Below are 26,708 nucleotides of genomic sequence, written 5' to 3'. Positions count from 1 at the left end.
TGAATCCATGTGCACCATTCATTCTAGGGGGTTTTGCTACCATAGTTGTGTTCGAACATGAAGTGTAAACTAAGTGGATAGACAATTTATGTTGTTACCTCGAAGTTAATAGTCGAATCTTGGTTGACTGTATATGAATGGTGTTGTTTATGATGGAATGAATCCAAGTGTACCGTTGATTCCCGGGAGTTTTGCTACCCAAGTTGTGTTCGAGCACGAAGTGTAAACTAACTGGATACGTAATTTATGTAGTTATCTCGAAGTTAATAGTCGAAGCTTGGTTGACTGTTTATGATTTATGATATTCATGATGGAATGAATCCAAGTGAACCCTTGATTCTCGGGAGTTCTGCTACCGAAGTTATGTTCGAGCACGTAGTGTAAACTAAGTGGATACACAATTTATGTAGTTATCTCGAAATTAATAGTTGAATCTTCTTCGACTTTGTATGCTTGGTGGTGTTGATGATGGAATGAATCTAAGTGTACCCTTCATTCTAGGGGGGTTTGCTACCGAAGTTGTGTTCGAGCATGAAGTGTAAACCATGTGGATAGACAATTTATGTAGTTACCTCGAAGTTAATAGTCGAATCTTGGTTGACTGTATATGAATGGTGATGTTGATGATGGAAAGAATCCAAGTGTACCCTTGATTCTCGGGAGTTTTGCTACCGAAGTTGTGTTCTAGCACGAAGTGTAAACTAAGTGGATACGTAATTATGTAGTTATCTCGATGTTAATAGTCGAATCATGGTTGACTGTATATGAATGGTGATGTTGATGATGGAATAAATCCAAGTGTACCCTTGATTCTCGGGAGTTTTGCTACCGAAGTTGTGTTCGAGCACGAAGTGTAAACTAGGTGGATACGTAAGTTATGTAGTTATCTCGAAGTTAATAGTTGAATCTTGGTTGATTGTTTTTGAATGGTGATGTTGATGATGGAATGAATCCAAGTGTAACCTTCATTCTCTAGAGTTTTGCTACCGAAGTTGTGTACGAGCATGAAGTGTAAACTATGTGGATACCTAATTTATGTAGTTATCTCGAAGTTAATAATCGAATCTTGGTTGACTGTTAATGAATGGTGATATTGATGATGGAAAGAATCCAAGTGTACCCTTGATTCTCGGGAGTTTTGCTACCGAAGTTGTGTTCGAGCACGAAGTGTAAACTAACTGGATACGTAATTTATGTAGTTATCTCGAAGTTAATAGTTGAATCTTGGTTGACTGTTTTTGAATAGTGATGTTGATGACGGAATGAATCCAAGTGTACCCTTCATTCTCTAGAGTTTTGCTACCGAAGTTGTGTTCGAGCACGTAGTGTATACTATGTGGATAGACAATTTATGTAGTTACCTCGAAGTTAATAGTCGAATCTTGGTTGACTGTATATGAATGGTGATGTTGATGATGGAAAGAATCCAAGTGTAACCTTGATTCTCGGGAGATTTGCTACAGAAGTTGTGTTCAAGCACGAAGTGTAAACTAAGTGGATACGTAATTATGTAGTTATCTCGAAGTTAATAGTCGAATCATGGTTGACTGTATATGAATGGTGATGTTGATGATGGAATGAATACAAGTGTACCCTTGATTCTCGGGAGTTTTGCTACCGAAGTTGTGTTCGACCACGAAGTGTAAACTACGTGGATACGTAAGTTATGTAGTTATCTCGAAGTTAATAGTTGAATCTTGGTTCACTGTTTTTGAATGGTGATGTTGATGACGGAATGAATCCAAGTGTACCCTTCATTCTCTAGAGTTTTGCTACCGAAGTTGTGTACGAGCATGAAGTGTAAACTATGTGGATACGTAATTTATGTAGTTATCTCGAAGTTAATAGTCTAATCTTGGTTGACTGTTAATGAATGGTGATATTGATGATGGAATGAATCCAAGTGTACCCTTGATTCTCGAGAGTTTTGCTACCAATGTTGTGTCCGAGCACGTAGTGTGAACTAAGTGGATACACAATTTATGTAGTTACCTCAAAGTAAATAGTCGAATCTTCTTCGACTTTGTATGGATGGTGATGTTGATGATGCAATGAATCCAAGTGCACCATTCATTCTAGGGTGTTTTGCTACCGAAGTTGTGTTCGAGCACGAAGTGTAAACTAAGTGGATAGACAATTTATGTAGTTACCTCGAAGTTAATAGTCGAATCATGGTTGACCGTATATGAATGGTGATGTTTATGATGGAATGAATTCAAGTGTACCCTTGATTCTCGGGAGTTTTGCTACCGGAGTTGTGTTCGAGCACGAAGTGTAAACTAAGTGGATATGTAATTTATGTAGTTATCTCGAAGTTAATAGTCGAAGCATTTATGATTTATGATATTCATGATGGATTGAATCCAAGTGAACCCTTGATTCTCGGGAGTTGTGCTACCGAAGTTGTTTTCGAGCACGCAGTATAAACTAAGTAGATACACAATTGATGTAGTTATCTCGAAATTAATAGTTGAATCTTCTTCGACTTTGTATGGTTGGTGGTGTTGATGATGGAATGGATCCAAGTGTACCCTTCTTTCTAGGGGGTTTTGCTACTGAAGTTGTGTTCGAGCTCGAAGTGTAAACTAAGTGGATACGTAATTTATGTAGTTATCTCGAAGTTAATAGTTGAATCTTGGTTGACTGTTTTTGAATGGTGATGTTGATAATGGAATGAATCCAAGTGTACCCTTCATTCTCTAGAGTTTTGCTACCGAAGTTGTGAACGAGTATAATGTGTAAACTATGTGGATACGTAATTTATGTAGTTATCTCGATGTCAATAGTCGAATCTTGGTTGACTGTTAATGAATGGTGATATTGATGATGGAATGAATCCATGTGTACCCTTGATTCTCGGGAGTTTTGCTACCGAAGTTGTGTTCGAGCACGAAGTGTAAACTAAGTGGATACGTAATTTATGTAGTTATCTCGAAGATAAAAGTTGAATCTTGGTTGACTGTTTTTGAATGGTGATGTTGATGATGGAATGAATCCAAGTGTACCTTTCATTCTCTAGAGTTTTGGTACCGATGTTGTGTACGAGCATGAAGTGTAAATTATGTGGATACGTAATTTATGTAGTTATCTCGAAGTTAATAGTCAAATCTTGGTTTACTGTTAATGAATGGTGATATTGATGATGGAATGAATCCAAGTATACCCTTGATTCTCGGGAGTTTTGCTACCGATGTAGTGTTCGAGCACGAAGTGTAATCTAAGTGGATACGTAATTTATGTAGTTATCTCGAAGTTAATAGTTGAATCTTGGTTGACTGTTTTTGAATGGTGATGTTGATGATGGAATTAATCCAAGTGTACCCTTGATTCTCGGGAGTTTTGCTACCGAAGTTGTGTTCGAGCACGAAGTGTAAACTAAGTGGATACGTAAGTTATGTAGTTATCTCGAAGTTAATAGTCGAATCTTGGTTGACTGTTAATGAATGGTGATGTTGATGATGTAATGAATCCAAGTGTACCCTTCATTCTCTAGAGTTTTGCTACCGAAGATGTGTTCGAGCACGAAGAGTAAACTAAGTGGATACGTAATTTATGTAGTTATCTCGAAGTTAATAGTCGAATCTTGGTTTACTGTTAATGAATGGTGATATTGATGATGGAATGAATCCAAGTGTACCGTTGATTCTCGGGAGTTTTGCTACCGCTGTAGTGTTCGAGCACGAAGTGTAAACTAAGTGGATACGTAATTTATGTAGTTATCTCGAAGTTAATAGTTGAATCTTGGTTGACTGTTTTTCAATGGTGATGTTGATGATGGAATTAATCCAAGTGTACCCTTGATTCACGGGAGTTTTGCTACCGAAGTTGTGTTCGAGCACGAAGTGTAAACTAAGTGGATACGTAATTTATGTAGTTATCTCGAAGTTAATAGTTGAATCTTGGTTGACTGTTTTTGAATGGTGATGTTGATAATGGAATGAATCCAAGTGTACCCTTTATTCTCTAGAGTTTTGCTACCGAAGTTGTGTACGAGTATAATGTGTAAACTATGTGGATACGTAATTTATGTAGTTATCTCGATGTCAATAGTCGAATCTTGGTTGACTGTTACTGAATGGTGATATTGATGATGGAATGAATCCATGTGTACCCTTGATTCTTGGGAGTTTTGCTACCGAAGTTGTGTTCGAGCACGAAGTGTAAACTAAGTGGATACGTAATTTATGTAGTTATCTCGAAGATAAAAGTTGAATCTTGGTTGACTGTTTTTGAATGGTGATGTCGATGATGGAATGAATCCAAGTGTACCTTTCATTCTCTAGAGTTTTGCTACCGATGTTGTGTACGAGCATGAAGTGTAAACTATGTGGATACGTAATTTATGTAGTTATCTCGAAGTTAATAGTCGAATCTTGGTTTACTGTTAATGAATGGTGATATTGATGATGGAATGAATCCAAGTGTACCGTTGATTCTCGGGAGTTTTGCTACCGCTGTAGTGTTCGAGCACGAAGTGTAAACTAAGTGGATACGTAATTTATGTAGTTATCTCGAAGTTAATAGTTGAATCTTGGTTGACTGTTTTTCAATGGTGATGTTGATGATGGAATTAATCCAAGTGTACCCTTGATTCACGGGAGTTTTGCTACCGAAGTTGTGTTCGAGCACGAAGTGTAAACTAAGTGGATACGTAATTTATGTTGTTATCTCGAAGTTAATAGTTGAATCTTGGTTGACTGTTTTTGAATGGTGATGTTGATGATGGAATGAATCCAAGTGTACCTTTCATTCTCTAGAGTTTTGCTACCGAAGTTATGTACGATCATGAAGTGTAAACTATGTGGATACGTAATTTATGTAGTTATCTCGAAGTTAATAGTCAAATCTTGGTTTACTGTTAATGAATGGTGATATTGATGATGGAATGAATCCAAGTGTACCCTTGATTCTCGGGAGTTTTGCTACCGAAGTTGTGTTCGAGCACGAAGTGTAAACTAAGTGGATACGTAATTTATGTAGTTATCTCGAAGATAAAAGTTGAATCTTGGTTGACTGTTTTTGAATGGTGATGTTGATGATGGAATGAATCCAAGTGTACCTTTCATTCTCTAGAGTTTTGCTACCGATGTTGTGTACGAGCATGAAGTGTAAACTATGTGGATACGTAATTTATGTACTTATCTCGAACTTAATAGTCGAATCTTGGTTTACTATTAATGAATGGTGATATTGATGATGGAATGAATCCAAGTATACCCTTGATTCTCGGGAGTTTTGCTACCGAAGTAGTGTTCGAGCACGAAATGTAATCTAAGTGGATACGTAATTTATGTAGTTATCTCGAAGTTAATAGTTGAATCTTGGTTGACTGTTTTTGAATGGTGATGTTGATGATGGAATGAATCCAAGTGTACCCTTCATTCTCTAGAGTTTTGCTACCGAAGTTATGTACGATCATGAAGTGTAAACTATGTGGATACGTAATTTATGTAGTTATCTCGAAGTTAATAGTCGAATCTTCGTTGACTGTTAATGAATGGTGATATTGATGATGGAATGAATCCAAGTGTACCCTTGATTCTCGGGAGTTTTGCTACCGAAGTTGTGTTCGAGCACGAAGTGTAAACTAAGTGGATACGTAATTTATGTAGTTATCTCGAAGATAAAAGTTGAATCTTGGTTGACTGTTTTTGAATGGTGATGTTGATGATGGAATGAATCCAAGTGTACCTTTCATTCTCTAGAGTTTTGCTACCGATGTTGTGTACGAGCATGAAGTGTAAACTATGTGGATACGTAATTTATGTACTTATCTCGAAGTTAATAGTCGAATCTTGGTTTACTATTAATGAATGGTGATATTGATGATGGAATGAATCCAAGTGTACCCTTGATTCTCGGGAGTTTTGCTACCGAAGTAGTGTTCGAGCACGAAATGTAATCTAAGTGGATACGTAATTTATGTAGTTATCTCGAAGTTAATAGTTGAATCTTGGTTGACTGTTTTTGAATGGTGATGTTGATGATGGAATGAATCCAAGTGTACCCTTCATTCTCTAGAGTTTTGCTACCGAAGTTATGTACGATCATGAAGTGTAAACTATGTGGATACGTAATTTATGTAGTTATCTCGAAGTTAATAGTCGAATCTTCGTTGACTGTTAATGAATGGTGATATTGATGATGGAATGAATCCAAGTGTACCCTTGATTCTCGGGAGTTTTGCTACCGAAGTTGTGTTCGAGCACGAAGTGTAAACTAAGTGGATACGTAATTTATGTAGTTATCTCGAAGATAAAAGTTGAATCTTGGTTGACTGTTTTTGAATGGTGATGTTGATGATGGAATGAATCCAAGTGTACCTTTCATTCTCTAGAGTTTTGCTACCGATGTTGTGTACGAGCATGAAGTGTAAACTATGTGGATACGTAATTTATATAGTTATCTCGAAGTTAATAGTCGAATCTTGGTTTACTGTTAATGAATGGTGATATTGATGATGGAATGAATCCAATTGTACCGTTGATTCTCGGGAGTTTTGCTACCGCTGTAGTGTTCGAGCACGAAGTGTAAACTAAGTGGATACGTAATTTATGTAGTTATCTCGAAGTTAATAGTTGAATCTTGGTTGACTGTTTTTCAATGGTGATGTTGATGATGGAATTAATCCAAGTGTACCCTTGATTCACGGGAGTTTTGCTACCGAAGTTGTGTTCGAGCACGAAGTGTAAACTAAGTGGATACGTAATTTATGTAGTTATCTCGAAGTTAATAGTTGAATCTTGGTTGACTGTTTTTGAATGGTGATGTTGATGATGGAATGAATCCAAGTGTACCTTTCATTCTCTAGAGTTTTGCTACCGAAGTTATGTACGATCATGAAGTGTAAACTATGTGGATACGTAATTTATGTAGTTATCTCGAAGTTAATAGTCGAATCTTGGTTTACTGTTAATGAATGGTGATATTGATGATGGAATGAATCCAAGTGTACCCTTGATTCTCGGGAGTTTTGCTACCGAAGTTGTGTTCGAGCACGAAGTGTAAACTAAGTGGATACGTAATTTATGTAGTTATCTCGAAGATAAAAGTTGAATCTTGGTTGACTGTTTTTGAATGGTGATGTTGATGATGGAATGAATCCAAGTGTACCTTTCATTCTCTAGAGTTTTGCTACCGATGTTGTGTACGAGCATGAAGTGTAAACTATGTGGATACGTAATTTATGTACTTATCTCGAACTTAATAGTCGAATCTTGGTTTACTATTAATGAATGGTGATATTGATGATGGAATGAATCCAAGTGTACCCTTGATTCTCGGGAGTTTTGCTACCGAAGTAGTGTTCGAGCACGAAATGTAATCTAAGTGGATACGTAATTTATGTAGTTATCTCGAAGTTAATAGTTGAATCTTGGTTGACTGTTTTTGAATGGTGATGTTGATGATGGAATGAATCCAAGTGTACCCTTCATTCTCTAGAGTTTTGCTACCGAAGTTATGTACGATCATGAAGTGTAAACTATGTGGATACGTAATTTATGTAGTTATCTCGAAGTTAATAGTCGAATCTTCGTTGACTGTTAATGAATGGTGATATTGATGATGGAATGAATCCAAGTGTACCCTTGATTCTCGGGAGTTTTGCTACCGAAGTTGTGTTCGAGCACGAAGTGTAAACTAAGTGGATACGTAATTTATGTAGTTATCTCGAAGATAAAAGTTGAATCTTGGTTGACTGTTTTTGAATGGTGATGTTGATGATGGAATGAATCCAAGTGTACCTTTCATTCTCTAGAGTTTTGCTACCGATGTTGTGTACGAGCATGAAGTGTAAACTATGTGGATACGTAATTTATGTAGTTATCTCGAAGTTAATAGTCGAATCTTGGTTTACTGTTAATGAATGGTGATATTGATGATGGAATGAATCCAAGTGTACCGTTGATTCTCGGGAGTTTTGCTACCGCTGTAGTGTTCGAGCACGAAGTGTAAACTAAGTGGATACGTAATTTATGTAGTTATCTCGAAGTTAATAGTTGAATCTTGGTTGACTGTTTTTCAATGGTGATGTTGATGATGGAATTAATCCAAGTGTACCCTTGATTCACGGGAGTTTTGCTACCGAAGTTGTGTTCGAGCACGAAGTGTAAACTAAGTGGATACGTAATTTATGTAGTTATCTCGAAGTTAATAGTTGAATCTTGGTTGACTGTTTTTGAATGGTGATGTTGATGATGGAATGAATCCAAGTGTACCTTTCATTCTCTAGAGTTTTGCTACCGAAGTTATGTACGATCATGAAGTGTAAACTATGTGGATACGTAATTTATGTAGTTATCTCGAAGTTAATAGTCGAATCTTGGTTTACTGTTAATGAATGGTGATATTGATGATGGAATGAATCCAAGTGTACCCTTGATTCTCGGGAGTTTTGCTACCGAAGTTGTGTTCGAGCACGAAGTGTAAACTAAGTGGATACGTAATTTATGTAGTTATCTCGAAGATAAAAGTTGAATCTTGGTTGACTGTTTTTGAATGGTGATGTTGATGATGGAATGAATCCAAGTGTACCTTTCATTCTCTAGAGTTTTGCTACCGATGTTGTGTACGAGCATGAAGTGTAAACTATGTGGATACGTAATTTATGTACTTATCTCGAACTTAATAGTCGAATCTTGGTTTACTATTAATGAATGGTGATATTGATGATGGAATGAATCCAAGTGTACCCTTGATTCTCGGGAGTTTTGCTACCGAAGTAGTGTTCGAGCACGAAATGTAATCTAAGTGGATACGTAATTTATGTAGTTATCTCGAAGTTAATAGTTGAATCTTGGTTGACTGTTTTTGAATGGTGATGTTGATGATGGAATGAATCCAAGTGTACCCTTCATTCTCTAGAGTTTTGCTACCGAAGTTATGTACAATCATGAAGTGTAAACTATGTGGATACGTAATTTATGTAGTTATCTCGAAGTTAATAGTCGAATCTTCGTTGACTGTTAATGAATGGTGATATTGATGATGGAATGAATCCAAGTGTACCCTTGATTCTCGGGAGTTTTGCTACCGAAGTTGTGTTCGAGCACGAAGTGTAAACTAAGTGGATACGTAATTTATGTAGTTATCTCGAAGATAAAAGTTGAATCTTGGTTGACTGTTTTTGAATGGTGATGTTGATGATGGAATGAATCCAAGTGTACCTTTCATTCTCTAGAGTTTTGCTACCGATGTTGTGTACGAGCATGAAGTGTAAACTATGTGGATACGTAATTTATGTACTTATCTCGAAGTTAATAGTCGAATCTTGGTTTACTATTAATGAATGGTGATATTGATGATGGAATGAATCCAAGTGTACCCTTGATTCTCGGGAGTTTTGCTACCGAAGTAGTGTTCGAGCACGAAATGTAATCTAAGTGGATACGTAATTTATGTAGTTATCTCGAAGTTAATAGTTGAATCTTGGTTGACTGTTTTTGAATGGTGATGTTGATGATGGAATGAATCCAAGTGTACCCTTCATTCTCTAGAGTTTTGCTACCGAAGTTATGTACGATCATGAAGTGTAAACTATGTGGATACGTAATTTATGTAGTTATCTCGAAGTTAATAGTCGAATCTTGGTTGACTGTTAATGAATGGTGATATTGATGATGGAATGAATCCAAGTGTACCCTTGATTCTCGGGAGTTTTGCTACCGAAGTTATGTTCGAGCACGAAGTGTAAACTAAGTGGATACGTAATTTATGTAGTTATCTCGAAGATAAAAGTTGAATCTTGGTTGACTGTTTTTGAATGGTGATGTTGATGATGGAATGAATCCAAGTGTACCTTTCATTCTCTAGAGTTTTGCTACCAATGTTGTGTACGAGCATGAAGTGTAAACTATGTGGATACGTAATTTATGTACTTATCTCGAAGTTAATATTCGAATCTTGGTTTACTATTAATGAATGGTGATATTGATGATGGAATGAATCCAAGTGTACCCTTGATTCTCGGGAGTTTTGCTACCGAAGTAGTGTTCAAGCACGAAATGTAATCTAAGTGGATACGTAATTTATGTAGTTATCTCGAAGTTAATAGTTGAATCTTGGTTGACTGTTTTTGAATGGTGATGTTGATGATGGAATGAATCCAAGTGTACCCTTCATTCTCTAGAGTTTTGCTACCGAAGTTATGTACGATCATGAAGTGTAAACTATGTGGATACGTAATTTATGTAGTTATCTCGAAGTTAATAGTCGAATCTTGGCTTACTGTTAATGAATGGTGATATTGATGATGGAATGAATCCATGTGTACCCTTGATTCTCGGGAGTTTTGCTACCGAAGTTGTGTTCGAGCACGAAGTGTAATCTAAGTGGCTACGTAATTTATGTAGTTATCTCGAAGTTAATAGTTGAATCTTGGTTGACTGTTTTTGAATGGTGATGTTGATGATGGAATTAATCCAACTGTACCCTTGATTCTCGGGAGTGTTGCTACCGAAGTTGTGTTCGAGCACGAAGTGTAAACTAACTGGATACGTAATTTATGTAGTTATCACGAACTTAATAGTTGAATCTTGGTTGACTGTTTTTGAATGGTGATGTTGATGATGGAATGAATCCAAGTGTACCTTTCATTCTCTAGAGTTTTGCTACTGATGTTGTGTACGAGCATGAAGTGTAAACTATGTGGATACGTAATTTATGTAGTTATCTCGAAGTTAATAGTCGAATCTTGGTTTACTGTTAATGAATGATGATATTGATAATGGAATGAATCCAAGTGTACCCTTGATTCTCGGGAGTTTTGCTTCCGATGTAGTGTTCGAGCACAAAGTGTAATCTAAGTGGATACGTAATTTATGTAGTTATCTCGAAGTTAATAGTTGAATCTTGGTTGACTGTTTTTGAATGGTGATGTTGATGATGGAATTAATCCAAGTGTACCCTTGATTCTCGGGAGTTTTGCTACCGAAGTTGTGTTCGAGCACGAAGTGTAAACTAAGTGGATACGTAAGTTATGTAGTTATCTCGAAGTTAATAGTCGAATCTTGGTTAACTGTTAATGAATGGTGATGTTGATGATGTAATGAATCCAAGTGTACCCTTCATTCTCTAGAGTTTTGCTACCGAAGATGTGTTCGAGCACGAAGTGTAAACTAAGTGGATACGTAATTTATGTAGTTATCTCGAAGTTAATAGTTGAAATCTTGGTTGACTGTTTTTCAATGGTGATGTTGATGATGGAATTAATCCAAGTGTACCCTTGATTCACGGGAGTTTTGCTACCGAAGTTGTGTTCGAGCACGAAGTGTAAACTAAGTGGATACGTAATTTATGTCCTTATCTCGAAGTTAATAGTCGAATCTTGGTTTACTATTAATGAATGGTGATATTGATGATGGAATGAATCCAAGTGTACCCTTGATTCTCAGGAGTTTTGCTACCGAAGTAGTGTTCGAGCACGAAATGTAATCTAAGTGGATACGTAATTTATGTAGTTATCTCGAAGTTAATAGTTGAATCTTGGTTGACTGTTTTTGAATGGTGATGTTGATGATGGAATGAATCCATGTGTACCCTTCATTCTCTAGAGTTTTGCTACCGAAGTTATGTACGATCATGAAGTGTAAACTATGTGGATACATAATTTATGTAGTTATCTCGAAGTTAATAGTCGAATCTTGGTTTACTGTTAATGAATGGTGATATTGATGATGGAATGAATCCATGTGTACCCTTGATTCTCGGGAGTTTTGCTACCGAAGTTGTGTTCGAGCACGAAGTGTAATCTAAGTGGCTACGTAATTTATGTAGTTGTCTCGAAGTTAATAGTTGAATCTTGGTTGACTGTTTTTGAATGGTGATGTTGATGATGGAATTAATCCAACTGTACCCTTGATTCTCGGGAGTTTTGCTACCGAAGTTGTGTTCGAGCACGAAGTGTAAACTAAATGGATACGTAATTTATGTAGTTATCACGAACTTAATAGTTGAATCTTGGTTGACTGTTTTTGAATGGTGATGTTGATGATGGAATGAATCCAAGTGTACCCTTCATTCTCTAGAGTTTTGCTACCGAAGTTGTGTAAGAGCACGAAGTGTAACCTAAGTGGATACGTAATTTATGTAGTTATCCCGAAGTTAATAGTCGAAGCTTGGTTGACTGTTTATGATTTATGATATTCATGATGGAATGAATTCAAGTGAACCCTTGATTCTTGGGAGTTGTGCTACCGAAGTTGTGTTCGAGCACGTAGTGTAAACTAAGTGGATACACAATTTATGTAGTTATCTCGAAATTAATAGTTGAATCTTCTTCGACTTTGTATGGTTGGTGGTGTTGATGATGGAATGGATCCAAGTGTACCCTTCATTCTAGGGGGTTTTGCTACCGAAGTTGTGTTCGAGCACGAAGTGTAAATTAGGTGTATAGACAATTTATGTAGTTACCTCGAAGCCAATAGTCGAATCTTGGTTGACTGTGTATGAATGGTGATGTTGATGATGGAATGAATCCAAGTGTACCCTTGATTCTCGGGAGTTTTGCTACCGAAGTTGTGTTCGAGCACGAAGTGTAATCTAAGTGGCTACGTAATTTATGTAGTTATCTCGAAGTTAATAGTTGAATCTTGGTTGACTGTTTTTGAATGGTGATGTTGATGATGGAATTAATCCAACTATACCCTTGATTCTCGGGAGTGTTGCTACCGAAGTTGTGTTCGAGCACGAAGTGTAAACTAACTGGATACGTAATTTATGTATTTATCTCGAAGTTAATAGTTGAATCTTGGTTGACTGTTTTTGAATGGTGATGTTGATGATGGAATGAATCCAAGTGTACCCTTCATTCTCTAGAGTTTTGTTACCGAAGTTATGTACGATCATGAAGTGTAAACTATGTGGATACGTAATTTATGTAGTTATCTCGAAGTTAATAGTCGAATCTTGGTTTATTGTTAATGAATGGTGATATCGATGATGGAATGAATCCATGTGTACCCTTGATTCTCGGGAGTTTTGCTACCGAAGTTGTGTTCGAGCACGAAGTGTAATCTAAGTGGCTACGTTATTTATGTAGTTATCTCGAAGTTAATAGTTGAATCTTAGTTGACTGTTTTTGAATGGTGATGTTGATGATGGAATTAATCCAACTGTACCCTTGATTCTCGGGAGTTTTGCTACCGAAGTTGTGTTCGAGCACGAAGTGTAACCTAAGTGGATACGTAATTTATGTAGTTATCCCGAAGTTAATAGTCGAAGCTTGGTTGACTGTTTATGATTTATGATATTCATGATGGAATGAATTCAAGTGAACCCTTGATTCTTGGGAGTTGTGCTACCGAAGTTGTGTTCGAGAACGTAGTGTAAACTAAGTGGATACACAATTTATATAGTTATCTCGAAATTAATAGTTGAATCTTCTTCGACTTTGTATGGTTGGTGGTGTTGATGATGGAATCGATCCAAGTGTACCCTTCGTTCTAGGGGGTTTTTCTACCGAAGTTGTGTTCGAGCACGAAGTGTAAACTAAGTGGATAGACAATTTATGTAGTTACCTCGAAGCTAATAGTCGAATCTTGGTTGACTGTATATGAATGGTGATGTTGATGATGGAATTAATCCAAGTGTACCCTTGATTCTCTGGAGTTTTGCTACCGAAGTTGTGTTCGAGCTCGAAGTGTAAACTAACTGGCTACGTAATTTATGTAGTTATCACGAACTTAATAGTTGAATCTTGGTTGACTGTTTTTGAATGGTGATGTTGATGATGGAATGAATCCAAGTGTACCCTTCATTCTCTAGAGTTTTACTACAGAAGTTGTGTACGAGCATGAAGTGTAAACTATGTGGATACGTAATTTATGTAGTTATCTCGAAGTTAATAGTCCAAGGTTGGTTGACTGTTTATGATTTATGATATTCATGATGGAATGAATCCAAGTGAACCCCTGATTCTCGGGAGTTGTGCTACCAAAGTTGTGTTCGAGCACGTAGTGTAAACTCAGTGGATACACAATTTATGTAGTTATCTCAAAATTAATAGTTGAATCTTCTTCGACTTTGTATGGTTGGTGGTGTTGATGATGGAATGAATCCAAGTGTACCATTCATTCTAGGGGGTTTTGCGACCGAAGTTGTGTTCGAGCTGGAAGGGTAACCTAAGTGGATACGTAATTTATGTAGTTATCCCGAAGTTAATAGTCGAAGCTTGGTTGACTGTTTATGATTTATGATATTCACGATGGAATGAATTCAAGTGAACCCTTGATTCTTGGGAGTTGTGCTACCGAAGTTGTGTTCAAGCACGTAGTGTAAACTAAGTGGATACACAATTTATGTAGTTATCTCGAAATTAATAGTTGAATCTTCTTCGACTTTGTATGGTTGGTGGTGTTGATGATGGAATGGATCCAAGTGTACCCTTCATTCTAGGGGGTTTTGCTACCGAAGTTCTGTTCGAGCACGATGTGTAAATTAAGTGGATAGACAATTTATGTAGTTACCTCGAAGCTAATAGTCGAATCTTGGTTGACTGTGTATGAATGGTGATGTTGATGATGGAATGAATCCAAGTGTACCCTTGATTCTCGGGAGGTTTGCTACCGAAGTTGTGTTCGAGCATGAAGTGTAAACTAAGTGGATACGTAAGTTATGTAGTTATCTCGAAGTTAATAGTCGAATCATGGTTGACTGTATATGAATGGTGATGTTGATGATGGAATGAATCCAAGTGTACCCTTGATTCTCGGGAGTTTTGCTACCGAAGTTGTGTTCGAGCATGAAGTGTAAACTAAGTGGATACGTAAGTTATGTAGTTATCTCGAAGTTAATAGTTGAATCTTGGTTGACTGTTTTTGAATGGTGATGTTGATGATGGAATGAATCCAAGTGTACCCTTCATTCTCTAGAGTTTTGCTACCGAAGTTGTGTACGAGCATGTAGTGTAAACTATGTGAATACGCAATTTATGAAGTTATCTCGAAGTTAATAGTCGAATCTTGGTTGATTGTTAATGAATGGTGATATTGATGATGGAATGAATCCAAGTGTACCCTTGATTCTCGGGAGTTTTGCTACCAATGTTGTGTCCGAGCACGTAGTGACTAAGTGGACATATAACTTATGTAGTTATCTCGAAGTAAATAGTCGAATCTTCTTCGACTTTGTATGGATGGTGATGTTGATGATGCAATGAATCCAAGTGCACCATTCATTCTAGGGGGTTTTGCTACCGAAGTTGTGTTCGAGCACGAAGTGTAAACTAAGTGGATACGTAATTTATGTAGTTATCTCGAAGGCAATAGTCGAATCTTGGTTGACTGTAAATGAATGGTGATATTGATGATGGAATGAATCCAAGTGTACCCTTGATTCTCGGGAGTTTTGCTACCGAAGTTGTGTTCGAGCACGAAGTGTAAACTAACTGGATACGTAATTTAGTTACCTCGAAGCTAATAGTTGAATCTTGGTTGACTGTTTTTGAATGGTGATGTTGATGATGGAATGAATCCAAGTGTACCATTCATTCTCTAGAGTTCTGCTACCGATGTTGTGTACGAGCACGAAGTGTAAACTAAGTGGATAGACAATTTATGTAGTTACCTCGAAGCTAATAGTCGAATCTTGGTTGACTGTATATGAATGGTGATGTTGATGATGGAATTAATCCAAGTGTACCCTTGATTCTCGGGAGTTTTGCTACCAATGTTGTGTTCGAGCACGAAGTGTAACCTAAGTGGATACGTAATTTATGTAGTTATCTCAAAATTAATAGTTGAATCTTCTTCGACTTTGTATGGTTGGTGGTGTTGATGATGGAATCGATCCAAGTGTACCCTTCATTCTAAGGGGTTTTTCTACCGAAGTTGTGTTCGAGCACGAAGTGTAAACTAAGTGGATAGACAATTTATGTAGTTACCTCGAAGCTAATAGTCGAATCTTGGTTGACTGTATATGAATGGTGATGTTGATGATGGAATTAATCCAAGTGTACCCTTGATTCTCGGGAGTTTTGCTACCGAAGTTGTGTTCGAGCTCGAAGTGTAAACTAACTGGATACGTAATTTATGTAGTTATCACGAACTTAATAGTTGAATCTTGGTTGACTGTTTTTGAATGGTGATGTTGATGATGGAATGAATCCAAGTGTACCCTTCATTCTCTAGAGTTTTGCTACCGAAGTTGTGTACGAGCATGAAGTGTAAACTATGTGGATACGTAATTTATGTAGTTATCTCGAAGTTAATAGTCAAAGGTTGGTTGACTGTTTATGATTTATGATATTCATGATGGAATGAATCCAAGTGAACCCTTGATTCTCGGGAGTTTTGCTACCGAAGTTGTGTTCGAGCACGAAGTGTAAACTAAGTGGATAGACAATTTATGTAGTTACCTCGAAGCTAATAGTCGAATCTTGGTTGACTGTGTGTGAATGGTGATGTTGATGATGGAATGAATCCAAGTGTACCCTTGATTCTCGGGAGTTTTGCTACCGAAGTTGTGTCTGAGCATGAAGTGTAAACTAAGTGGATACGTAATTTATGTAGTTATCTCGATGTCAATAGTCGAATCCTGGTTGACTGTTAATGAATGGTGATATTGATGATGGAATGAATCCAAGTGTACCGTTGATTCTCGGGGGTTTTGCTACCGAAGTTGTGTTCGAGCACGAAGTGTAAACTAAGTGGAAGCGTAATTTATGTAGTTATCTCGAAGTTAATAGTTGAATCTTGGTTGACTGTTTTTGAATGGTGATGTTGATGATGGAATGAATCCAAGTGTACCCTTCATTCTCTAGAGTTTTGCTACCGAAGTTGTGTATGAGCATGAAGTGTAAACTATGTGGATACGTAATTTATGTAGTTATCTCGAAGTCAATAGTCGAATCTTGGTTGACTGTTAATGAATGGTGATATTGATGATGGAATGAATCCAAGTGTACCCTTGATTCTCGGGAGTTTTGCTACCGAAGTTGTGTTCGAGCACGTAGTATAAACTAAGTGCATAGACAACTTATGTAGTTACCTCGAAGCTAATAGTCGAATCTTGGTTGACTGTATATGAATGGTGATGTTGATGATGGAACAAATCCAAGTGTACCCTTGATTCTCTAGAGTTTTGCTACCGAAGTTGTGTACGAGCATGAAGAGTAAACTATGTGGATACGTAATTTATGTAGTTATCTCGAAGTTAATAGTCGAAGGTTGGTTGACTGTTTATGATTTATGATATTCATGATGGAATGAATCCAAGTGAACCCTTGATTCTCGGGAGCTGTGCTACCAAAGTTGTGTTCGAGCACGTAGTGTAAACTCAGTGGATGCACAATTTATGTAGTTATCTCGAAATTAATAGTTGAATCTTCTTCGACTTTGTATGGTTGGTGGTGTTGATGATGGAATGAATCCAAGTGTACCATTCATTCTAGGGGGTTTTGCTACCGAAGTTGTGTTCGAGCACGAAGTGTAACCTCAGTGGATACGTAATTTATGTAGTTATCCCGAAGTTAATAGTCGAAACTTGGTTGAGTATGTATGATTTATGGTATTCATGATGGAATGAATTCAAGTGAACCCTTGATTCTTGGGAGTTGTGCTACCGAAGTTGTGTTCGAGCACGTAGTGTAAACTAAGTGGATACACAATTTATGTAGTTATCTCGAAATTAATAGTTGAATCTTCTTCGACTTTGTATGGTTGGTGGTGTTGATGATGGAATGGATCCAAGTGTACCCTTCATTCTAGGGGGTTTTGCTACCGAAGTTGTGTTCGAGCACGAAGTGTAAACTAAGTGGACACGTAATTTATGTAGTTATCTCGAAGTTAATAGTTGAATCTTTGTTGACTGTTTTTGAATGATGATGTTGATGATGGAATGAATCCAGGTGTACCCTTGATTCTCGAGAGTTTTGGTAACAAAGTTGTGTCCGAGCACGTAGTGTAAACTAAGTGGATACGTAAGTTATGTATTTATCTCGCAGTTAATAGTTGAATCTTGGTTGACTGTTTTTGAATGGTGATGTTGATGATGGAATGAATCCAAGTGTACCCTTCATTCTCTAGAGTTTTGCTACCGAAGTTGTGTACGATCATGAAGTGTAAACTATGTGGATACGTAATTTATGTAGTTATCTCGAAGTTAATAGTCGAATCTTGGTTGACTGTTAATGAATGGTGATATTGATGATGGAATGAATCCAAGTGTATCCTTGATTCTCGGGAGTTTTGCTACCGAAGTTGTGTTCGAGCACGAAGTGTAATCTAAGTGGATACGTAATTTATCTAGTTATCTCAAAGTTAATAGTTGAATCTTGGTTGACTGTTTTTGAATGGTGATGTTGATGATGGAATGAATCCAAGTGTACCCTTCATTCCTGTAGAGTTTTGCTACCGAAGTTGTGTACGAGCATGAAGTGTAAACTATGTGGATACATAATTTATGTAGTTGTCTCGAAGTTAATAGTCGAAGGTTGGTTGACTGTTTATGATTTATGATATTAATGATGGAATGAATCCAAGTGAACCCTTGATTCTCGGGAGTTGTGCTACCAAAGTTGTGTTCGAGCACGTAGTGTAAACTCAGTGGATACACAATTTACGTAGTTATCTCGAAATTAATAGTTGAATCTTCTCCGACATTGTATGGTTGGTGGTGTTGATGATGGAATGAATCCAAGTGTACCATTCATTCTAGGGGGTTTTGCTACCGAAGTTGTGTTCGAGCACGAAGTGTAACCCAAGTGGATACGTAATTTATGTAGTTATCCCGAAGTTAATAGTCGAAGCTTGGTTGACTATTTATGATTTATGGTATTCATGACGGAATGAATTCAAGTGAACCCTCGATTCTTGGTAGTTGTGCTACCGAAGATATGTTCGAGCACGTAGTGTAAACTAGGTGGATACACAATTTATGTAGTTATCTCGAAATTAATAGTTGAATCTTCTTCGACTTTATATGGTTGGTGGTGTTGATGATGGAATGGATCCATGTGTACCCTTCATTCTAGGGGGTTTTGCTACCGAAGTTGTGTTCGAGCACGAAGTGTAAACTAAGTGGATAGACAATTTATGTAGTTACCTCGAAGCTAATAGTCAAATCTTGGTTGACTGTATATGAATGGTGATGTTGATGATGGAATGAATCCAAGTGTACCCTTGATTCTTGGGAGTTTTTCTACCGAAGTTGTGTTCGAGCATGAAGTGTAAACTAAGTGGATACGTAAGTTATGTAGTTATCTCGAAGTTAATAGTCGAATCATGGTTGACTGTATATGAATGGTGATGTTAATGATGGAATGAATCCAAGTGTACCCTTGATTCTCGGGAGTTTTGCTACCGATGTTGTGTTCGAGCACGAAGTGTAAACTAAGTGGACGCGTAATTTATGTAGTTATCTCGAAGTTAATAGTTGAATCTTTGTTGACTGTTTTTGAATGATGATGTTGATGATGGAATGAATCCAAGTGTACCCTTCATTCCCTAGAGTTTTGCAACCGAAGTTGTGTACGAGCATGAAGTGTAAACTAAGTGGACACGTAATTTATGTAGTTATCTCGAAGTTAATAGTCGTATCTTGGTTGACTGTTAATGAATGGTGATATTGATGATGGAATGAATCCAAGTGTACCCTTGATTCTCGGGAGTTTTGGTAATAAAGTTGTGTCCGAGCACGTAGTGTAAACTAGGTGGATACACAATTTATGTAGTTACCTCGAAGTTAATAGTCGAATCTTGGTTGACTGTATATGAATGGTGATGTTGATGATGGAAAGAATCCAGGTGTAACCTTGATTCTCGGGAGTTTTGCTACCGAAGCTGTGTTCGAGCACGAAGTGTAAACTAAGTGGATACGAAATTTATTTAGTTATCTCGAAGTTAATAGTTGAGTTTTGGTTGACTGTTTTTGAATGGTGATGTTGATGATGGAATGAATCCATGTGTAACCTTCATTCTCTAGAGTTTTGCTACCGAAGTTGGGTACGAGCATGAAGTGTAAACTATGTGGATACGTAATTTATGTAGTTATCTCGAAGTTAACAGTCGAATCTTGGTTGACTGTATATGAATGGTGATGTTGATGATGGAATGAGTCCAAGTGTACCCTTGATTCTCGGGAGTTTTGCTACCGAAGTTGTGTTCGAGCACGAAGTGTAAACTAAGTGGATACGTAATTTATCTGGGAATCTCGAAGTTAATAGTCGAATCTTGGTTGACTGTTTATGAATGGTGATGTTAATGATGGAATGAATCCAAGTGTACCCTTCTTTCTAGGGGGTTTTGCTACCGAAGTTGTGTTCGAGCATGAAGTGTAAACTATGTGGATACGTAATTTATGTAGTAATCTCGAAGTTAATAGTCGAATCTTGGTTGACTATTAATGAATGTGATATTGATGATGGAATGAATCCAAGTGTACCCTTCATTCTCTAGAGTTTTGCTACCGAAGTTGTGTACGAGCATGAAGTGTAAAATATGTGGATACATAATTTATGTAGTTATCTCGAAGTTAATAGTCGAATCTTGGTTGAATGTTTTTGAATGGTGATGTTGATGATGGAATGAATCCAAGTGTACCCTTCATTCTCTAGAGTTTTGCTACCGAAGTTGTGTACGAGCATGAAGTGTAAACTATGTGGATACGTAATTTATGTAGTTATCTCGAAGTTAACAGTCGAATCTTGGTTGACTGTATATGAATGGTGATGTTGATGATGGAATGAGTCCAAGTGTACCCTTGATTCTCGGGAGTTTTGCTACCGAAGTTGTGTTCGAGCACGAAGTGTAAACTAAGTGGATACGTAATTTATCTGGGAATCTCGAAGTTAACAGTCGAATCTTCGTTGACTGTTTATGAATGGTGATGTTGATGATGGAATGAATCCAAGTGTACCCTTCTTTCTAGGGGGTTTTGCTACCGAAGGTGTGTTCGAGCACGAAGTGTAAACTAAGTGGATACGTAATTTATGTAGTTATCTCGAAGTTAATAGTCGAATCTTGGTTGACTGTATATGAATGATGATGTTGATGATGGAATGAATCCAAGTGTACCCTTCATTCTCTAGAGTTTTGCTACCGAAGTTGTGTACGAGCATGAAGTGTAAAATATGTGGATACATAATTTATGTAGTTATCTCGAAGTTAATAGTCGAATCTTGGTTGACTATTAATGAATGGTGATATTGAGGATGGAATGAATCCAAGCGTACCCTTGATTCTCTGGAGTTTTACTACCAAAGTTGTGTCCGAGCACGTAGTGTAAACTAAGTGGATACACAATTTATGTAGTTATCTCGAAGTAAATAGTCGAATGTTATTCGACTTTGTATGGATGGTGATGTTGATGATGCAATGAATCAAAGTGCACCATTCATTCTGGGGGGTTTTGCTACCGAGTTTGTGTTCGAGCACGAAGTGTAAACTAAGTGGATAGACAATTTTTTTAGCTATCTCGAAGTTAATAGTCAAGTCTTGGTTGACTGTTTATGAATTGTGATGTTGATGATGGAATGAATACAAGTGTACCCTTCGTTCTATGGAGTTTTGCTACCGAAGCTGGTTTCGAGCACGAAGTGTAAACTAAGTGGATAGACAATTTTTGTAGTTATCTCGAAGTTAATAGTCGAATCTTGGTTGACTGTTTATGAATGGTGATGTTGATGATGGAATGGATCCATGTGTAACCTTCATTCTAGGGGATTTTGCTACCGAAGTTGTGTTCGAGCATGAAGTGTAAAAAATATGGACACGTAATTTATGTAGTTATCTCGAAGTTAATAATCGAATCATGGTTGACTGTTAATGAATGGTGATATTGATGATGGAATGAATCCAACTGTACCCTTGATTCTTTGGAGTTTTGCTACCAAAGTTGTGTCCGAGCACGTAGTGTAAACTAAGTGGATACACAATTTATGTAGTTATCTCGAAGTAAATAGACGAATCTTCTTCGACTTTGTATGGATGGTGATGTTGATGATGTAGTGAATCCAAGTGCACCATTCATTCGAGGGGGTTTTGCTACCGAATTTGCGTTCGAGCACGAAGTGTAAACTAAGTGGATAGACAATTTTTGTAGCTATCTAGAAGTTAATAGTCAAATCTTGGTGGACTGTTTATGAATAGTGATGTTGATGGTGGAATGAATCCATGTGTACCCTTCATTCTACGGACTTTTGCTACCGAAGCTGGGTTCGAGCACGAAGTGTAAACTTAGTGGATAGACTATTTTTGTAGTTATCTCGAAGTTAATAGTCGAATCTTGGTTGACTGTTTATGAATGGTGATGTTGATGATGAAATGAATCCAGGTGTACCCTTCATTCTAGGGGGTTTTGGTACCGAAGTTGTGTTCGAGCACAAAGTGTAAACTAAGTGGATAGACAATTTATGTAGTTACCTCGAAGTTAATAGTCGAATCTTGGTTGACTGTTAATGAATGGTGATATTGATGATGGAATGAATCCAAGTGTACCCTTGAATCTCGGGAGTTTTGCTACCAAAGTTGTGTCCGAGCACGTAGTGTAAACTAAGTGGATACACAATTTATGTAGTTATCTCGAAGTAAATAGTCGAATGTTATTCGACTTTGTATGGATGGTGATGTTGATGATGCAATGAATCAAAGTGCACCATTCATTCTAGGGGGCTTTGCTACCGAATTTGTGTTCGAGCACGAAGTGTAAACTAAGTGGATAGACAATTTTTGTAGCTATCTCGAAGTTAATAGTCAAGTCTTGGTTGACTGTTTATGAATTGTGATGTTGATGATGGAACGAATCCAAGTGTACCCTTCATTCTATGGAGTTTTGCTACCGAAGCTGGTTTCGAGCACGAAGTGTAAACTAAGTGGATTGACAATTTTTGTAGTTATCTCCAAGTTAATAGTCGAATCTTGGTTGACTGTTTATGAATGGTGATGTTGATGATGGAATGGATCCAAGTATACTCTTCATTCTAGGGGATTTTGCTACCGAAGTTGTGTTCGAGCATGAAGTGTAAAAAATATGGACACGTAATTTATGTAGTTATCTCGAAGTTAATAGTCGAATCTTGGTTGACTGTTAATAAATGGTGATATTGATGATGGATGAATCCAAGTGTACCCTTGATTCTCTGGAGTTTTGCTACCAAAGTTGTGTTCGAGCACGTAGTGTAAACTAAGTGGATACACAATTTATGTAGTTATCTCGAAGTAAATAGACGAATCTTCTTCGACTTTGTATGGATGGTGATGTTGATGATCCAGTGAATCCAAGTGCACCATTCATTCGAGGGGGTTTTGCTACCGAATTTGTGTTCGAGCACGAAGTGTAAACTACGTGGATAGACAATTTTTGTAGCTATCTAGAAGTTAATAGTCAAATCTTGGTTGACTGTTTATGAAAGGTGATGTTGATGATGGAATGAATCCAAGTGTACCCTTGATTCTCGGGAGTTTTGCTACCGAAGGTGTGTTCGAGCACGAAGTGTAAACTAAGTGGATACGTAATTTATGTAGTTATCTTGAAGTTAATAGTCGAATCTTGGTTGACTGTTAATGAATGGTGATATTGATCATGGAATGAATCCAAGTGTACCCTTGATTCTCGGTAGTTTTGCTACCGAAGTTGTGTCCGAGCACGTAGTGTAAACTAAGTGGATACACAATTTATGTAGTTATCTCGAAGTAAATAGTCAAATCTTCTTCGTCTTTGTATGGTTGGTGATGTTGATGATGGAATGAATCCAAGTATACCCTTCATTCTAGAGAGTTTTGCTACCGATGCTGGGTTCGAGCACGAAGTGTAAACTAAGTGGATAGACAATTTATGTAGTTATCTCGAAGTTAATAGTCGAATCTTGGTTGACTGTATATGAATGGTGATGTTGATGATGGAATGAATCCAAGTGTACCCTTCATTCTAGGGAGTTTTGCTACCGAAGTTGTGTTCGAGCACGAAGTGTAAACTAAGTGGATACGTAATTTATGTATTTATCTCGAAGTTGATAGTCGAATCTTGGTTGACTGTTTATGAATGGTTGCGTTGATGATGGAATGAATCCAAGTGTACCATTGATTATCGGGAGTTTTGCTACCGAAGCAGTGATTGAGCACGAAGTGTAAACTAAGTCGATAAGTAATTTATGTAGATATCTCAAAGTTAATAGTCGAATCTTGGTTGGCTATTTATGACTGATGATATTCATGATGGAATGAATCCATGTGTACCCTTTATTCTCTAGTGTTGTGCAACCGAAGTTGTGTTCGAGCACGTAGTGTAAACTATGTGGATACACAATTTATGTAGTTATCTCGAAGTTAATAGTCGAATCTTCTTCGACTTTGTATGGTTGGTGATGTTGATGATGGAGTGGATCCAAGTGTACCCTTGATTCTCGGGAGTTTTGCTACCGAAGTTGTGTTCGAGCACGAAGTGTAAACTAAGTGGTTAGTAATTTATGTAGTTATCTCGAAGTTAATAGTCGAATCTTCGTTGACTATTTATGAAAGGTGATGTTGATGACGGAATGAATCCATGTGTACCCTTCATTCTCTAGTGTTTTGCTACCGAAGTTGTGTACGAGCGCGAAGTCTAATCTAAGTCGGTACGTAATTTATGTAGTTATCTCGAAGTTAATAGTCGAATCTTGGTTGACTGTTTATGATTGATGATATTCATGATGGAATGAATCCAAGTGTACCCTTGATTATCGGGAATTGTGCTACCGAAGTTGTGTCCGAGCACGTAGTGTAAACTAAGTTGATACACAATTTATGTAGTTATCTCGAAGTTAATAGTCGAATCTTCTTCGACTTTGTATGGTTGGTGATGTTAATGATGGAATGAATCCAGGTGTACCCTTCATTCTAGGGAGTTTGGTACCGAAGATCGGTTCGAGCATAAAGTGTAAACTAAGTGGATAGACAATTTTTGTAGTTATCTCGATGTTAATAGTAAAATCTTTTTTGACTTTGTATGGCTGGTGATGTTGATGATGGAATGAATCCAAGTGTACCCTTCATTCTAGGGGATTTTGCTACCGAAGTTGTGTTCGAGCACAAAGTGTAAACTAAGTGGTTACGTAATTTATGTAGTTATCTCGAAGTTAATAGTCGAATCTTCTTCGACTTTGTATGATTGGTGATGTTGATAATGGAATAAATCCAAGTGTACCCTTCATTCTCTAGAGTTTTGCTACCGAAGTTGTGTATGAGCATGAAGTGTAAACTATGTGGATACACAATTTCTATAGTTATCTCGAAGTTAATAGTCGAATCTTGGTTGATTGTTTATGAATGGTGATATTGATGATGGAATTAATCCAAGTGTACCCTTGATTCTCGGCGGTTTTGCTACCGAAGTTGTGTCTGAGCACGTAGTGTAAACTAAGTGGATACACAATTTATGTAGTTATCTCAAAGTAAGTAGTCGAATCTTCTTCGACTTTGTATGATTGGTGATGTTGATGATGGAATAAATCCAAGTGTACCCTTCATTCTCTAGAGTTTTGCTACAGAAGTTGTGTATGAGCATGAAGTGTAAACTATGTGGATACGTAATTTATGTAGTTATCTCGAAGTTAATAGTCGAATCTTGGTTTACTGTTAGTGAATGGTGATATTGATGATGGAATGAGTCCAAGTGTACCGTTCATTCTAGAGGGCTTTGCCACCGAAGTTGTGTTCGAGCACGAAGTGTAAACTAAGTGGATAGACAATTTTTCTATCTTTCTCGAAGTTAATAGTCGAATCTTGGTTGACTGTTTATGAATGGTGATGTTGATGATGGAATGAATCCAAGTGTACCATTGATTCTCGGGAGTTTTGCTACCGAAGTTGTGTCCGAGCACGTAGTGTAAACTAAGTCAGTACGTAATTTGTGTAGTTATCTCGAAGTTAATAGTCGAATCTTGGTTGACTGCTTATGAATGGTGAAGTTGACGATGGAATGAATCCAAGTGTACCCTTCATTCTCTAGAGTTTTGCTACCGACGTTGTGTACGAGCATGAAGTGTAAACTATGTGGATACGTAATTTATGTTGTTATCTCAAAGTTAATAGTCGAATCTTGCTTTACTGTTAATGAATGGTGATATTGATGATGGAATGAATCGAAGTGTACCCTTGATTCTCGAGAGTTTTGCTACCAAAGTATTGTTTGAGCACGTAGTGTAAACTAGGTGGATACACAATTTATGTAGTTATCTCAAAGTAAATAGTCAAATCTTCTTCGACTTTGTATGGATGGCGATGTTGATGATGCAATGAATCCAAGTGTACCCGGCATTCTAGGGGGTTTTGCTACCGAAGTTATGTTCGAGCACGAAGCGTAAACTAAGTGGATAGACAATTTATGTTGTTATCTCGAAGTTAATAGTCAAATCTTGGTTGATTGTTTATGAATGGTGATATTGATGATGGAATGAATCCAAGTGTACCCTTGATTCTTGGCGGTTTTGCTACCGAAGTTGTGTCTGAGCACGTAGTGTAAACTAAGTGGATACACAATTTATGTAGTTATCTCGAAGTAAGTAGTCGATTCTTCTTCGACTTTGTATGGTTCGTGATGTTGATGATGGAATGAATCCAAGTGTACCCTTCATTCTCTTTGAGTTTTGCTACCGAAGTTGTGTACGAGAATGAAGTGTAAACTATGTGGATACGTAATTTATGTAGTTATCTCGAAGTTAATAGTCGAATCTTGGTTTACTGTTAGTGAATGGTGATATTGATGATGGAATGAGTCCAAGTGTACCCTTGATTCTT

This window comes from Oryza brachyantha, chromosome 3 (assembly GCF_000231095.2).
Source record: "Oryza brachyantha chromosome 3, ObraRS2, whole genome shotgun sequence".
Classification (NCBI taxonomy): domain Eukaryota; kingdom Viridiplantae; phylum Streptophyta; class Magnoliopsida; order Poales; family Poaceae; genus Oryza; species Oryza brachyantha.
The sequence above is the reverse complement of the archived record's forward strand: the minus strand, read 5'-3'. Positions refer to the sequence as shown.